This window comes from Ictidomys tridecemlineatus, chromosome 5, assembly GCF_052094955.1.
Source record: "Ictidomys tridecemlineatus isolate mIctTri1 chromosome 5, mIctTri1.hap1, whole genome shotgun sequence".
NCBI lineage: Eukaryota > Metazoa > Chordata > Mammalia > Rodentia > Sciuridae > Ictidomys > Ictidomys tridecemlineatus.
In genome coordinates this window covers 198553923-198569156 of record NC_135481.1, presented here as the reverse complement: position 1 = coordinate 198569156, position 15234 = coordinate 198553923, and the positions used below count along the sequence as shown (strand labels likewise).

Below are 15234 nucleotides of genomic sequence, written 5' to 3'. Positions count from 1 at the left end.
GTGTGCCTGGAGACGGTACACATAGGTGGCCCCGGTGTGGGGGGAGTCCCACGGTGGTGGGCGTCCACCCTGCCAGATGCCGAGAGCCCTGACCTCTGACAGGCACCAGGCTCTCACACGCAGCCGGCAGGGCTGAAAGTTAATTGGCTTCCGTGGAACTCATGCCACTTCCCAAGTGTGCGCTTGTTGAATATGGCCACAATTTTAGCATTTTACAGGTAATTTTCAACACGGCAAACGGCTTGGTCTCTTGGAGAAGTGGTGGTGTTCTGTGTGGGAGCAGTCAATGACCACATTGTCCCCATGCTGCTTGGCAGGGCTCCTGGCTCACGGGGCGCCTTCTCTGATGATCCGCTGTGGTCTCTGAAGGTGCCCAGAGACGCTGCTGTGTCGCCCCTGGCAAAGCCCCGCTGCTCCTGTCATCTCGGGTAGCCCAGGGAGGACGGGGGTCGCCCACCAGAGTCCAGCAGAGGCGGACTCACTTACCATCTGCCAATCACCCCCTTTTCACATAAGTGTGGCCTTCCCTGGTGTTTGTACTCCCAAGCCCCCAGACTTCACCAGGAGCCCCTTCTCGAGCCTGGAGGACCCCCCCTCAGGAGCAAGGCAAGGGACCCCTCCACACCGTCGGGCATCGCTTCCAGCCCTTGTTCCAACCCCAACTCGCTTGGCTCCTTCTCCAGTACCCTGCTCCACAGCTCTGCCAGCTGGCCTGGGTGCCCTGTGACAGGAGGCAGAAGGGTGGTCACAGGCTGGCCTCGGGGACGGAGAGCAGTGTGGGGTCAGGGCCTGTGTGTCCCCGACCTTCTCCATCACAGACACGGTCACTCCACAGTCCATGGAGACTCAGTCCCCCAAACCCCAGATGTCCTCTGCTCCCGAGCTCCCCCCAGAACGCCCACGGAGCAGGAGCAGTCACCGGCTGCTTTCCCGGGCCAGCGAGTGTCCAGGAGGGTTCCTGGTGTCACTTACACACACAGAGCCACCTGGAGCTCCCTGGTTCTGTGCTGGGGCACCCAGGTCCCCCCTCCCCCTGCCCCCCTCCTGCCAGTGGCCCTGACCCTGCCACGCGCTTGCCACACCCCCCCCACCCCGCCAAGGTCGATCTCTTGGCCTTTCTCAGCCCTGGAGGATCAGAGGCACCATCAACTTTGCCGCTTTTTATATTTAAATTTTATAACTAAGTTACAAAGCAAATAGTGCTTGGTGTGGCAATGTCGTGAGTGACAGATGAATCTTATTAGGCCGTGAAATCAGCAGAGCTAAGTGACATGAGTGAATTTAGTGACACTTTTATCACTCTACCAAACCCGTCATCCAGCTTTTACTGACAAAAGAAACAGTCCCTTACGTCCCAGAGTTGTGTCAAACACACCCAAGGGACCGGCTGGCACTCAGTCTTCGTCTGGCCCCACGCGGACACTCGGTGATCAGGAGGAAGGGTCCCACCTGCCAGCATGCCCACCTGCGTCCTTTACTCAGCTGGCTAAGGCTGTTTCTTAGACCAGTATTAAACATCCCCAATATCGCGTAGAATATTCTCCTCTGTTAAAGGGTTGTCACTCTCATTATCAGAGGACATGGTGTCTGGGACCTCAGATCTGGGACTCTCGCTGCCCTCTGAGCTCCAGGGCGGGGGTGAAGGCCACCAGTCCTGCCTGCCCCGAGAGCACGCTCCACCTGGAGGCACGGAGGACACTGACCGGGAGGGCTGCTGGCCAGTGCCTCTGAGCAGCACCCAGCCGGGTGTCCCCCATGGTGGCCCCTGTGAACAACGTCTGTGCCACCTGCCAGGTGCCTGGCCCTGCCTGGAAATGGGGGGCACTGCTGCTGGGGCTCGCTGCTGTTCAGGCGGTGGCAGTGGGGGACGTACTCTACCCTGCAGCTCTGCGTGGGCTGGGGCCACCCCTCAGTGGCTGCGCTACTGCCCAGGGCCAGCACTGCTGAGGCCCAGAGAGAACGGCCGACCCTCGGCCTCCTGTGGCCCTTTGCTGGCACCATGATGCTTCTGTCACTCCAGGACCTTTCTCTCCAAGCCAGCTCCACCCCTCGCCTCCGGCCCTGGCCAGCTCCTCTCAACTGCTGCTCGGCCGGGCGTCTGCCTTTGAGGCTGTGAGAGGGAGGGGGCCGGCTGACAAGGGCCCCTCTGCCTGGAGGAGTCTCCTGCCTTTCCAAGTCCCTCTGCTCCGGGAGCCCGAGGCCGGAGGGTGCTGGTTTCCTCCAGGTTCCTGCCCTCTCTGTTTTCAGCGTGGAGACTCATGGCGGGCGGAGACGGTGCCACCTCCCCCCTCGCAGGTCTGCGTCTCCTGGGCCATCTGAGGGCACCTGCCGCCGCGTCAGGGTGGAGATGCCTGGTTAGCGCCACACGGATCTACCCCGTGGTCATTGCAGAGAGGAAAGCTCCAGATGAGAAGGGGGAAGCAGGGCTCTCAGAGCCGACTCCAGGCCCCAGAAGGCGGACGAGCAGGTCCTGACTCCTGCCCGCCGCGTCTGAGGAGATGTCAAGGGCGAGGCCACCGGGCCAGATGGCAAGGGAGGAGCGGGGGCAGGACCAGACCCGGGAGCATGGGAGGCCCTGCCACTGAGGTCCACTCCCTGGCTGATGAGAGTGCTTGTGGCCACAAGTGGGGACTCATCAGACAGACACTTGTGTCCTCGTGCTCCCAAGCAGGGATCCAGGGGTTTTTGTTCGGGGGATTGAACGCAGGGTGGGCTCATGTCCTTTCTTTATTATTTTGAGAGAGGGTCTTGCTACGTTGCTGAGGCTGGCTTTGGGCTCATAATCCTCCTGCCTCAGCTCTGGCCGCTGGCATTACAGGTGTGTGTCACTGTGCCCAGCTGCAGGGATCCCACGGAAAGACTGGAATAGACAGGGGAGTGGGTGGACGGGGAGGGGACAGAAAGGGGGAGGCTCCAGGGACCATAAAGAGAACAACCCGGAACTCCCCCAGGACTCCTGCTCGGGCCCTGCTCTCTGTCACTTTGCCATAGACCTGTGTCCCCTTCTTCAATTCTTTGCTGAGCAGAGACAGCCAACCCAAGACCCCTAGGTGGTGACATGTCGACAGGTGACCCACGTGACAAACTCAGGGGCTGGGGAGAGGAAGGGGCTTCCTGGAAGCAGGACGGCTCTGCCCCTGGCGGCTGGGAGGAGCTGGGGGAGAGCCAGGGCCTGGCCTGCCCGTGGCCTTCTGGGCAGGGGTCTCGGGTCTCTCGGTGGCTGAGGGCTGCTCTGAGCACCAGCCACTCATTCGCTCCTCGTCACCCAGGGGTCGCGAGCCCTGCTCCCCCGCTCGGTGGGCCTGGCGAGGACTTCCTGGCCCTGCCTGGCCTCTTCTAGGAGCAGCTGCCACCTTCAGTGCTGCCCACAGCAGGCCAGCTGGTTCTCGTCAGTGACCCTACTCCTCAGGGCACTGCAGGGAGCTGGGTGCCACCCCTGCCTCTCCCCATGGGGCACAGGGAGCACCTGCCAGACATGCCAACCAAGACGTCTCCAGAGTGTGTGTGTGTGTGTGTGTGTGTGTGTGTGTGTGTGTGTGTGTGTGTGCTCGCACTCTGGTTCTCACTAGGCGCTGACTACACCGAGTCTGGTGGGGCTGCTCCTCCGCTGCCCCTGGTGCGAGCCACAGAAGTCGAGCCTCAGGACGTGGTCCCTTCAGGCTCGCGGCCTCCCTCCCTCCTCCGAGCTGCTGTCACTGCCCACTGGACACTTTGTCAGGCAGCCTCCCTGTCCCCCCTCGGTCAGCAGAGCCTCCCTCATGTACCTGAGGATGCTGGTGGGCAGCAGGAAGGGGGTGTGCTGGGCTTGGGGGTCCCTGTGTGGGTGGTCCCATCACAGGAAGCTCGAGGAACAGGCCTCCTCCCAGGCCACTTCCTGCTCTGGCCGGTCAGCAGGGCCTGGCCTGCAGGGAGCCTGGGAGAGCCTCCGTGGTTTTCTTGGGACAGATGCACTGTGTTCCCACAGTGCATCTGTCCCAAGCACTCTCCTGAGCACTGAGCACTCTCCCCGGGGGGCCTCAGCCTGGCCGGTGCAGGGCCTGCCCCCAGTGAGGGTCTGCTGCTGTCCTGGGCGTCTGTCCTGTCAGAAAGAGGCCCCGTGCTCTCCTCTTGCACTGGGACCCACAAGTGCTGCCCGGGTTCTGACTCTCCTGTCTATGACTCAGTTCTAGAAACATTCCACTTGAGAGCGCTCCTGGACAGCTACAGGTGATGGCTCCCAGCCTGATACCCTGACCATGATCTCTGCTGTTAGCAGCCACCTCGAGAAATGGCCCACGCCTCCCCGCTCCAGGCCCTTCCTTGTTCGGGGGCTCCTGCCAGCATCTGCCTCTGCAGGTCTAGCCCTGGGGATCCCCTGCGGTGTCCCCTTGGCCAGGGCTGCCATCTGACTCAGCCCAGCCCACCGTGGGGGACGGGACACTGCAGTGCCAGCTGTGGATCACAGGTCTCTCTTCTGAGCCTGGGTGTCCTCATCTGGGAAACGGAAGTCCCCAGAGCTGCCCAGCCTGCGGCAGGCTTCTGGGCTCTCCACGTGCAGCAGGCTCAGCCGACCGCAGCCACCTGCCCCTTAGAGGGGAGGCTGTTTAGGCAGACGCCCCATGTGGAGGAGTCCACGATGGCCCACAGGAGACAGTGCTCCTCTATTCCTTGTCCTTCCAGTGACAGGCTTGGCCTCTGAAGGAGCCCAGGATGAAGCTGCTTTTGCAGCTGCCACACTGGAGGCTGCCACCAGGGGGAGCCCCAGTGAGCCAGGCCCTGGGGGGGACCCAAGGTGGCTGAGATGGGGAGAGATCTCAGAAGTGGAACCCAGCCAGGGCAGAAGCAGAGAGCACCCAGAAGGACCCTCCAGCTCCTCCCCAGCAGGCGTGCAGACTGCAAGCCCCCGGCCAAGGGGCAGACCAGGGATTGGCTACTTCACCAACTTTAACAACACCTTAGGCAAGGAGTGCACACGGGAAGACACAGGGTTACAGAGACCCAGCACAGAACGCAGCGCTTCACTGTCTCTGCCATCTGACTGTCCCCACACCGTTTGCATCCCAGCCGTTATGATCCCAGGTCCACAGTGATGCCCGCATGAGATGCAGGAAGAAAAAAATGGAACAATCTCCATCATATATTATGCCACAAAGCAATATTTCCCTAGCAGAGTGCAAATAGAATTTTACATAATGCACAGAATAAATGCCTCTGAAAATCAATATTTCCAGCTGGATGTACAAATTAAATGATGATATTCAAGTGCGAGATTAAAACAATGATTTAAGATAGAAATTGAGTTATGCTATCTCATGCCTGCCTGCCGCTGAATATGTTAATAGAACAAATTTGTTAGCATTCAGTCCATTTATCTCCCTAAACAGAAAGAGGTGGGGATTCCTGTGTGAGGGGGAAAGAAATGGCCAGAGAGACTGAGATGGGAAGACTGCATAGTCAGATGGGCGTGGGGACTGGGGCCTTGGTGGCACTCATTCCCTCTTCGAGGTGGCACAGACTTCAGTTTCTAGAAGCATTTTTCATTCTCCACCTGCAGGTCTGCCTGTGCCTCTGTTTATCTTTGCTGCCTGGGCTTCTGGGGCCTGCACATGGGAGGCTGGAGGGCCACCCAGGCTAGCGCCCACAGCCATGCCTGCTCCTGCTTGTTCCCTGTGCAGAGTGGAGACCCACTCAGCCCCCCAGACACCTGCTCAACAGTGCCACAGGAGGTGACGGTGCTCACAGCCCTGGTGCATGGTGGTTCTCTAACTGCAGGGCCAGCCAGCAGGGCCTCTTGGGCAGAAGGGCAGCCAGGGATGGCCACTCTGCATTCTCTGGTGCTGGCCTGGCCCTCACAGTTGGCTGGCCCTACTCAGTCCACCCACATCCTCCCTGAGGCCACCAGCATTCGCCTGGCTCTGAATCACTCTGCTGCAGGGGCATGCCTTCTCTGGAGTGACATGTTCTACCAATTGCTGGGCATGCTCTCCTTCAACAACTGTGGACTCAGGGCCACTGGCAGCCGAGGCACTGCAGCCCAGCCTGTCCTATGCCACTGGTCTTGCTAACCCCTGGCCACCCTGCAGCACTGGCTGCCACTGATCCTTTCTCCTTAACTTGCTCCCCAAGTTGCCCCCAGACCCCCATCTTCCAAACTCCCTCCTTCCTGCAGCACACTCTACAGTCTCAGGCCTTGCCCCAAAGCTGTCCGCCCTGCTCCTCACTCCCCCGGCAGTGCCCAGCTGGCTTTTCACCAGGAAGGCACAGGAGGGTTGGGAAGAGCCCCGGAGCCCTGGACAGGAACTGCAGCCCTGATTCATACCTTGATCCTACCCCGTGGGGCCCAGGGCCAGGCTGGCCTTCTGTCCCATGACACCGTGGGTGACCATTGGTGTGGCTCTAAGGAGTTTGAAGAGGCTCCTGAACTGGCCGCCTGTGGGACCCAGCCCTGGGCAGGGCCTCCTCCTGCCGAGTGCACCCTGCCAGGCGGGCTGCCTCCTGGTGGACCCAGCTGCTCCCCCACCAGGGCTCCTTCCCAAGTAGGCTCTGACCAGCTGAAGCGTCCCCACTGCCTGCCTGCCCTCGGCCGGCCTCCCTGTCTGGCTCTGGACCATCTCCTATCCTGGTGGATCTTTCTGGAAGCATCAGGGTGAGGGACTGCTTTGGGCTCCAGGTGGTGGGTCACCACCTCCTCATCCTGTGGCTTGACTTGACCATCCCTCACACTTTGATCACATCCAAGGACCCAGGACTGGGTGGGAACAGGATCCTAAGAAAGGCCTGGGGAGCGCCCTCATAAACCAGAGCCGAAAGAAGGCCCAGCAGTAACAGAATCTAGAAAGAGAACAAGAGGTTCTGAAAGCAATCTGCACCTCCTCCCGGCATCATGCTCTGGGTTTCTACAGACAGTCCACATCACGTTAGGACACATTCGTGTGAAATTATAAAACCAATATCCCCCCAGGGTTGTGCGAAAACCGGAATTCATGAAGACCTCAGGAAGCACCTCCAGCGAGAGCTCTGATCCAAACCTAAGGAGGACGGTACCATCGTCAGGAGCTGATGAAGAGCCACCCTGAATCCACCAGGTCACGCCAGCTTTATCACGGGTCCCCACTCATCACAACTGGTGGGTATTTTAAGCATGTGTAAAGGGTGAACAGGAAGGACGTGAGGAATGGGGGGTACGGCGCTTGCTTTTGATGGCTTCTCCCCAGCATCTCAGATTCCCAGACTTCTTGGAGTTTGTGAGAAGAGAAAGGGTCACACAGGAGAGTGGAGATGTGACTTTGGGTCTCAGGAGTGAAGTGTGAGTGTGTGGCCTGGACAATGTCCTCTCCTCTGAGCAGAGCTCTCCAGGGAACCTAAAACCGAGCTGTTCATCAGAGAAGCTCTGGCCTCACGCGCCTTCTAACCGCCCGGCTCCGTGCACTAAGGTACGCACGGACTGCCCAGCCCTCCCTCACCAGGGATGGGGCCGCGCTTTTGTCCAAACCAGAGGGCAAGGGGCCTGTGAGGCAGGAAGAGCTGCCGGGGTGTTGCTGCCCCAGATCTGGCAGGGCCTGGTTCCTCGGGAGCCACGTGGCTTTGGCGGTCCTTTCTCTCCCTCGCTGGGCACGGCACGGGCCTTTCCTCCAGTTTCATTTCTAGTGGTTTGATGTGTGCCCTTCTCAGGCTGCTTGGTGAAATCCTCAGGAGAAGGAACCAGGCCAGCTTCTACTGTCCCCAACCCCAGAACAACGGGCCTCTGTGAGCTGCCGAGACGTCTCATGGCCTGACAACCATCACTGTCTCAGAACCACAGCTCCATGAGACACATGAGCAAGAGCGGGACAAGGGGTGGGCGAGAGGGTGCCCCTGGGCCTGTCACGTCACAGGGATGGGGACCAGCCGCCTCCCGAGGGCAGAGACAGCAGCCGCCAGGCCCCCCAGGCCCGCGCCCTCCCTGGAGACACGGGCAGGGTGTTCTCTGGCCCTGTCACGGGAGCACGGAGAGCAGGCTGGGTCCCAGGCCAGGCTGCAGCTGAACGGGGCTGCCCAGCGGGAGGTCACCCCCTGCATCTGCTGAGGCCCTCAGTGGTTTTCTAAATTTCCTGTTTAGGAAAAGGAATGGCTCTTATCCTGGGAAGGCCAGCAGTCCAGTCCGTGACTGGAGGACACACTGTGACTGTCCTCTCCGAGAGCTCAGTGGGGACAGCCCTGTTCTATCCTCTGACTGTTGTCATTCCTGAAGTTCTTACATTAGCCAGGGATCCCAAAGGGGCAGCAGTGCCCCAGAGGCCAGCGGAGCCCCGTGTGAGGCCCAGGAATGTTCCAGAGCATCTCCGATGGGCTGTCACCGCTGCCTTGGTGGCAGAGAGGCTGACAGAGCAAACCTGAGTCAACTTCCAGAGAGCTTTCTGAAAGAACATAATTAGATTAGAACGTGACACTTGTTAATTTTTCAGTGGCTCATTAAAATTGACATGTCATTTGATTTTGACAGAAACCTTTTTATCTTGATGTAAGGCGGTAGGATTAAAAAAATAAAGCTATATTTAGGGAGTTCTGAAATATGACAACGACAATAATGAAACCGAATCCGCACTCCGTCATTCACATCCCAGGATCATGGAACAAATCACCTTGCCCCGGCCGCCAAACCGGAAGACCAAGGAAGACTGACATGGCCTCATCCACCACTGGAGGAGAAGCCTCAGCTCTGGTGGGGTGTCTGGCACAGAGATGGGCGGTCGCCCCCAGGGCTCTCCCGGGGAGCTGACCTCGGGCTCCTGTGGTCACGGTGCTCTGACAGCTTGCGCTCACAGCAAGCCTCTCCGGGTGCCGGGCGCTGTGTGTGCCCAGAGGTGGTTTCTTCCTGCCAAGAGAAGAGCAAGAACGCTCTGGGGTCCGGCTGGGTCTGGCTCAGTAGACAGAGCCACGTGGGTGGTGACCATCGTGCAGGGGAGGGGCTGGGGACATAAGGGGACTGTGGGACGGTGGGGGACCTGAGCCCACGTCCCCTCTGACAGGCTCCATGTGTGCAGACAGCTCACTTCTTGCACATTTGGTTTCCTGTTGGTGAAGGTGGTTTCAGCGCCGGTTGGTGCAAAGCCAGTTCCCTGCCCACCAAGGACTGTTCTGTCCACGGTGGGGCCACCCGGAGCAGCCCTCTCCACAGGTACCTCCTGCCCATGTGGTGTGGCCGGGGACGTAGGCCTCTCCTGGCCCAGTGGTCAGGAGGGGAGGGGCTCCCCCAGGTCTCTGCCTCCTCCCCAGCGGAATGGGGACCTGAGAAAGGGGGAGACGTGGTCTCTGAAGGAGGATGAGCAAGGGACACCTGCAGAGCCTGTCACATGAGAAGCATGTGGCACCCCAGGGCTTCTTTGTCGTAGCAGCCAACCGACAAGACCATAATGGTCAGTAGCAGAGAGCCTGGAGACACAGCCCAGCGCTGACCACAGAGCAGACAACGATGAGTCAGTCCCTGCTTCCCTTCCCCCTCTCAGTGTCAAACTGGCCCTGGGCCCTGCAGGTGGAGGGTTTGGCTGAGGAGTTCCTGGTGAGACCACCCCTGGGCCACAGGTACACCTGAGAACCTGGCGGATCCCCTGTGGTGTTCTTGGGGTCTCTCAGAGGTGTGCAGGAGGCCGTGAGAGCCAAGCCTCCCAGGCAGGTCTGTGGGCTGCGGAGTGATGGGACCCACCCTGAACTGTGTCCTGCAGACCCCAGGACTGGGCAGAGGAAGGCGCACCCAGCCTCTCCTGGGCAGGTCTCTGACTGGTAATCCAGACTCCGCAGACAGCAGCCTCCCGACTCCCATTCAAACCTCCCTCTGCACGGCCTCCAGTTTCCAGAACCTTCCAGCCGAGCTGAATCACACCGGGAAGGACGAGCAGCTGGGCTTGGGACGCAGCAGGAATCTCCTGCGAGGTACGGCAAAGGCCACTTGGGTTTTAAACAATGGTGCTTCCTTCAGAACGTGCCTGGGAATGGTGATGTGCGGCTGGAGTGAAGCCAGCCTCGGGTTTCCGTGCCCCAGTGGACGTTCCCATCAGAGGGAAGGGCTGTGTGTAGGGGAGCTCTGGGGGTCAGGAGGTGCGTGAGCTGAGGGGAACTGCTTCTGTGCATGAGGTTATGGTTTCTCCCCTCTCAGAAGGTGGATTGTACAGCCAAGGGAAGGTGTCCGCGCGGGTGCCAGCCGCCTAATGAGTGAGAGAACAATCTTAAGAATGTGTCTCTTAAAAGTTGTGATTTGGAAACCGTTTAAGACTCACAGAGGCTGCAAAATCCATGCAGCGAGTTCCTGAGTGTCTCGCCCAGCTTCCTCCAGTGACGGTGCGGTCCCACGGAGCGCTCATTACCCGACTCCGGAAGCTGGCACCGACGCTATTGACGGAGTTGGGGCTCGGTTGGATCTCGTCAGTTTTTACATGCCCCCTTTGAAAGCGGTGCATTCAGTGGACTCCTTTCTGAACGCACCCCTGCAGGGACGCATTCTGGGGAAGTGTGCCTTCCACAGCAATGTTCTTCTAGCCCAGCGGCCTACGCCAGACGCAGAACGGTGGGCTCCTTGTTCTGGGAAGTTCCAGGGAGTTCCATGCCGCTTTCAAGACGGTGCTAAGAAGCCCTGGGTGAGAGCTCCAATATGACTGAGGGGGGAAGCCCGGCCCACCCCTGCAGGTCACTGCAGGGACCAGGGCCTGGGCTTGCTCTTCCTCCTGGCGAGCTGCTGCTGCTGTGGCCTGCATGGCCAGGGAATTCCTGAGGCTCAGGGAGGGCGATGGAGGCCACAGGCAGGTCCCAGCCTGCTGCCTGCTGCTGTGAGCTTTTCCCTTTTAAGGCAAAGACCGACTTCTGGAGTGTTGCCCTACTTTGTAGGGAGAAGAGCTCCCGCAAGACTGGCTCTAGATTCCTGTGTATTTAAAGTGGGATCCTCCACGCTGGCTCTCCTGGGCCCGCTGTGGTCATCTCATACTCTCGCAAGTATGGCTTCTGGGAGGAAGGGTGAGCAGGCCTTCTCTACCTTTGCACAGAGAACGATGAACAGGGGTTTCCTCTTAAGAATTTCACATAAATACAAATCCGACTTCCTTCCTATTCTTTAAAAATATTTTTTTAGAAATTTTCATGTACGTCCCAGAGGCAGGCAGGAGGGGAGGCCATTTGGTCACTCATCCCCTCATGCTTGAAGCAGACCCCCACCAGCCAACCGCCACTCAGCGGCCCCTGGTCCTCCTGTCCCCGTAAAAGGCACATATTTAATTTATAAGTGTTTTCCTTTGTTCCAGTTCAAGTTCAATTAGTTGGATTAAATGGCATAATGATACGAGGAGGCTTTGAAAAGAGTTTAAAGCACTACACACTGTGTCATCATGAAGACCGTGGAAAACAATTTGTCCCAACCACAATGGGGTGACATGTGCGTGGGAACGGCAGCCGACACACGCTCCGCATTAGCAGAGCAGGCGTGAGCCGTGCCTCGGGAGGGCTGCTGAACAGGGACGCAGCTCCACAGAGCCACCGTGTCCCAGCCACGTGGCAGGGGACACCCCTTCACCTGGGTAACGCAGGCCGAGGGGTCGGCTTTATTCTGGAAGACGCCCACCACAGCTGTTCTCACTAGGAATCCGTCTCAGGGTCAGCCACTCCCAGGTCCACGGATTTAGTCAAGAAAAACCTGGCACACGATTTCACTGGGAGTGGACTCGGACCTTCTGGTGACAGGGACTCCCTAGCTCTGGGTGACAGGAGCAAAGCCACTCATGATTGCCCCACAAGTGATAGCAGTGTCCCTTCTCCAGGCATTAGACAGACATGGGCAGTGCCCGGCACCCACCCAGCAGCTGTCTGGGTGGACTGTGAGGACACCCTGAGGCCCATTCTCTCTGCAGCCCTGAGTCCCAGCTGTGACTGACCTGGTATGGATCATGGGAGTTTCCCGCTCCTGACAGGTGGGCCTCTGGAGGAGAGGTTTACAGTGGGCACCGTGGGCAAGGGTGGCAGAGTCAAGGGAATGGCAAGAAGAGCCTCGGTGGTGAGCAGGGGGGCTGCTCCCTGCACAGCAGTGGGGTCACCACGCTGTCCCAACACTCCCAACCCAACATGGACCCACTGGAGGCCACAGGCTGTGACCCGAGGCCACCTCCCAAAGGGGCACAGAGGAGGAAACGGAGGCCTGTTTGTGAGATGGGTGGAGGTTGGATGGATGAGGCCAGCCAGCTGGGCAGCTGCACTAGGCCGTCTGTACCTGGCTGGCCCAGGAGGCATGGTGTGGCTTGGGGCACTCCAGGGCACTTGGTCAGCACCAGTGTGGGATCTACCCTTCAGCTGGGTCCTGAGTGTGCAGGTGCCTGAGCCCAGCCCCTCCTGGTGGTGGGACCCGGCCATCAGCCAGCCAGGGGTGCCTGCCACTGCCTGGGGGAGAGTCGGGCGGCGCTGTGGCAGACCATAAGGCCACAGGGCAGTGGGCAGCGTGAGGAGGTCCAGCACCACAGCCGGCTGCGTGGGAGGGTGGCACCGCTGCACGTGGCCCGCGGCCAGCAGCTCTCCTGACTGAAGGGGGAAATGAATCAATTAATAAAAACAAATTACCTTTTACCAAGTTAAATAACAGCTAATATCACGAAGTCTCTGTGCGCGTGGCAGATTTATGTCACCCGGTGCCGTTCCATTCCAAGATGGACTCATTTAATGTGATATTAAAAGAGATCAAATTAAACTTTAATGAATGCGACACTCAGTGTCAGAAACGGCGCGCACGCCTTCTCCACATGGCACAGTTGATGGACAGCGGGTCCATCTGGGACCCTTCTCAGTGGTGGCAGGGGCGGGGCTGGGGGGAAGGCTGGCCCCGATGGCTGGCCGGCTCCCTCTTACCTCTGTCCCCCACTCAGCAGAGGTGACGTTGCTTACAGAGGAAGGAGGTCAGGTGACAACCACGCTGGGCTCCTGAGGACCGTGGAGGGCAGAGGCTGGGGGTGCGGGTAAGACACGGCAAGAGCCCAAGTCCCCATGAGACCCTTGTCACAGAGCAAGCCACCTCTCGCACCCCTCCCCTAACGGGTGGGAACGTACCAGCTGGTCTTCACCTTCCACAGGATGAGCCTGAGGCTTGGGGATGGGGTAGGGACCTGCCAGCGTGGCACAGTGTGGGATCTACCCCTTCAGCTGGGCCCAACAGACAGGGTGTGGCTGTGAGCTGGGCTTGGGAGCAAGGCCCTCCTGGGTTCAAATCCTGCTGACCCTATGGTTTGTGGACTTTGATTTTCTGTGCCTCGGTCTCTCCTGTACCAGGCGAGGCACTGGGGGGAAGACTAGGCTGGGTGGTGGTTGGTCCCCAGGCTCAGAAAGTTTGCTGGCACTCAACCGCGAGGCCCTCAAGCCAGCGAGTGACAGGCCAGCTGCTCAGCCTCAGTGCAGAGTCACTTCAGTGCTCTGCCCCACGAGGCCTGCTGGGGTGTGCTGGCCCCGCAGGACACACAGAGCCACACACCGGGGCCTGATGTCTGCCCATCACAGATCCTACCAAGGAGGAGACAGAAGCCCCGCCCTTTCTAGTGGGTGAGGGTGGAGGAAGGCAGTGCCCTGCAGGTCTCCTGCTGGACGGAGCCGACCAGAGCGCAGGGTCCCAGTTTCCTCCTGGTAGAGGGCACATCCCTTTGTGGCCAGGAGGCCCCCAACACAGCCGCACACAGCTGAGACTGTCCCTGCCTAGTGAGCAGAGCGGACACCTGCCACCCTCCCCCCCGCCCGTCTGTGACTAGCCTCCATTTCCCACCGGGTCTGGGAGCTCCCGCAGCAACGCTGCTCTGGGCCTTGCAGGGACTCCTCGGGCCTTCAGGCCTGCGGCCAGGGAGGCCTGGGGTGCGTGCCCTTGGCTGGCTCCATTCCCGAGCATCGCGCTCACAGGGCTGCTCAGAGGAACACGTAGGCAAGATGCTGAGCTCTGCACCCCGCTGCCAGGAAGGACCGGCCAACCCTGTACAGCCAGCATTCAAAGACACACAGGATGGCCCCGTTGCTGCAGGAAGTGGGCGCTAGGGTACCCCCACTTTACAGGTGAGGGCGCTGCGGCACAGAAAGACTCAGGAACTTTCCCAAGTTCACACAGTGCCGGGTGGACCTGGGACTGGGCCCAGAGCCATGGTTCTGGAGCCCGGATGCTCACTGTGCCTGGGCTCTCCGCAGCAGCTCCTGCGGCAGTCTTTCAGGCACCTGCGCGTGCATGCAGAGCGGGGGTCAAAGGCAGGGCCCCGCACAAGCTAGGCTGGCGCTGTACACTGAGCCAGGCACTGTCATCACCCCACTCTGAAGACGGGACACTGAGCCCAGCTGGGTTGGGACACAGGCCAACGGCAGAGCAATTCCTAAAGAAGAGGCTCAGTAGAGCAGGTCTGCTCAGGGCGTGCAAGTTGACGTCCCCTGGCACGGAAACCGTGACCACCACTGCAGGAACGTTCCTGGCTTCTAGAAAGTGCTTTAGGTCCCTGAAGGCTGTATTTACTTGGGGATGGTGGAGTGGCACCTGAGAAGGGTCAGGAAGCTTGGCCAATGCTGTCCTGTTCAGAGGCCTCTCCTGTGGGGAGGCTGCAGTAGTGATGGCCTCATCGCTGGGAGGCCTGTGCACAGGAGGCCTGCCCTGGGCTGGTTTGGGGCACGTGTGTGCTGTGAGTGCATCTGCAGAGGAAGGAACTGGGAACAGGTGCACCCACAGGTGACTGGCGGCTCCAGCTCTGTCCTGGACCCACAGCATGTTTAGGATGAAAACCACGAAGCCAGCCACGCAGTGGCTAATGAGATACAGCCGCCAGGGGACCGTGTGCCCTGTCCTGAGCAGGTATGCTCCCCGGGGCTCCTCTCCACAGCAAGTACAGTGTCCTCGCCAGCCACGGGGCTAAGCCACTTGCCAAATCCCAAGGTCGGAAGGGAGGCAGGACCCCAATGCAAAGCCATCGCTCTGCGGGACTGTAAGCTGGGTGGCTCTGCAGCCCTGACCAGCAGTTTCCACTGCAGCTGAACACACCCTGCACCAGGCCCCCGTGCCTCCACCACCAGAAACTCATGGTTACCAAAATACACATCCAAGACTCTTACTGCAGCCAGAGAGCAGGACGCTGGACATTCCCCCAGTGCCCAGCAGCAGGCAGTGGTGGTTTCTACACACAATGACCACCTACAGCCACGTGGCAGGGCACGGGCCACAGAACATGATGGGCTCAAGAACCCGGTTAGCAAGAACCTGCCTGAAGTTCAACACCAGCAGACTAATGGAGGTCA

The 15234-nt window shown here is 59.6% G+C and overlaps 1 protein-coding gene across 4 annotated transcripts in view; it reads right to left on the bottom strand.

Annotated features, from left to right (window-relative positions):
• The window catches only part of Cdh4 (cadherin 4), a 388330-nt gene that overhangs the window by 200118 nt on the left and 172978 nt on the right, over nt 1-15234 (bottom strand). The gene's annotated exons all lie outside the window — the stretch shown is intronic.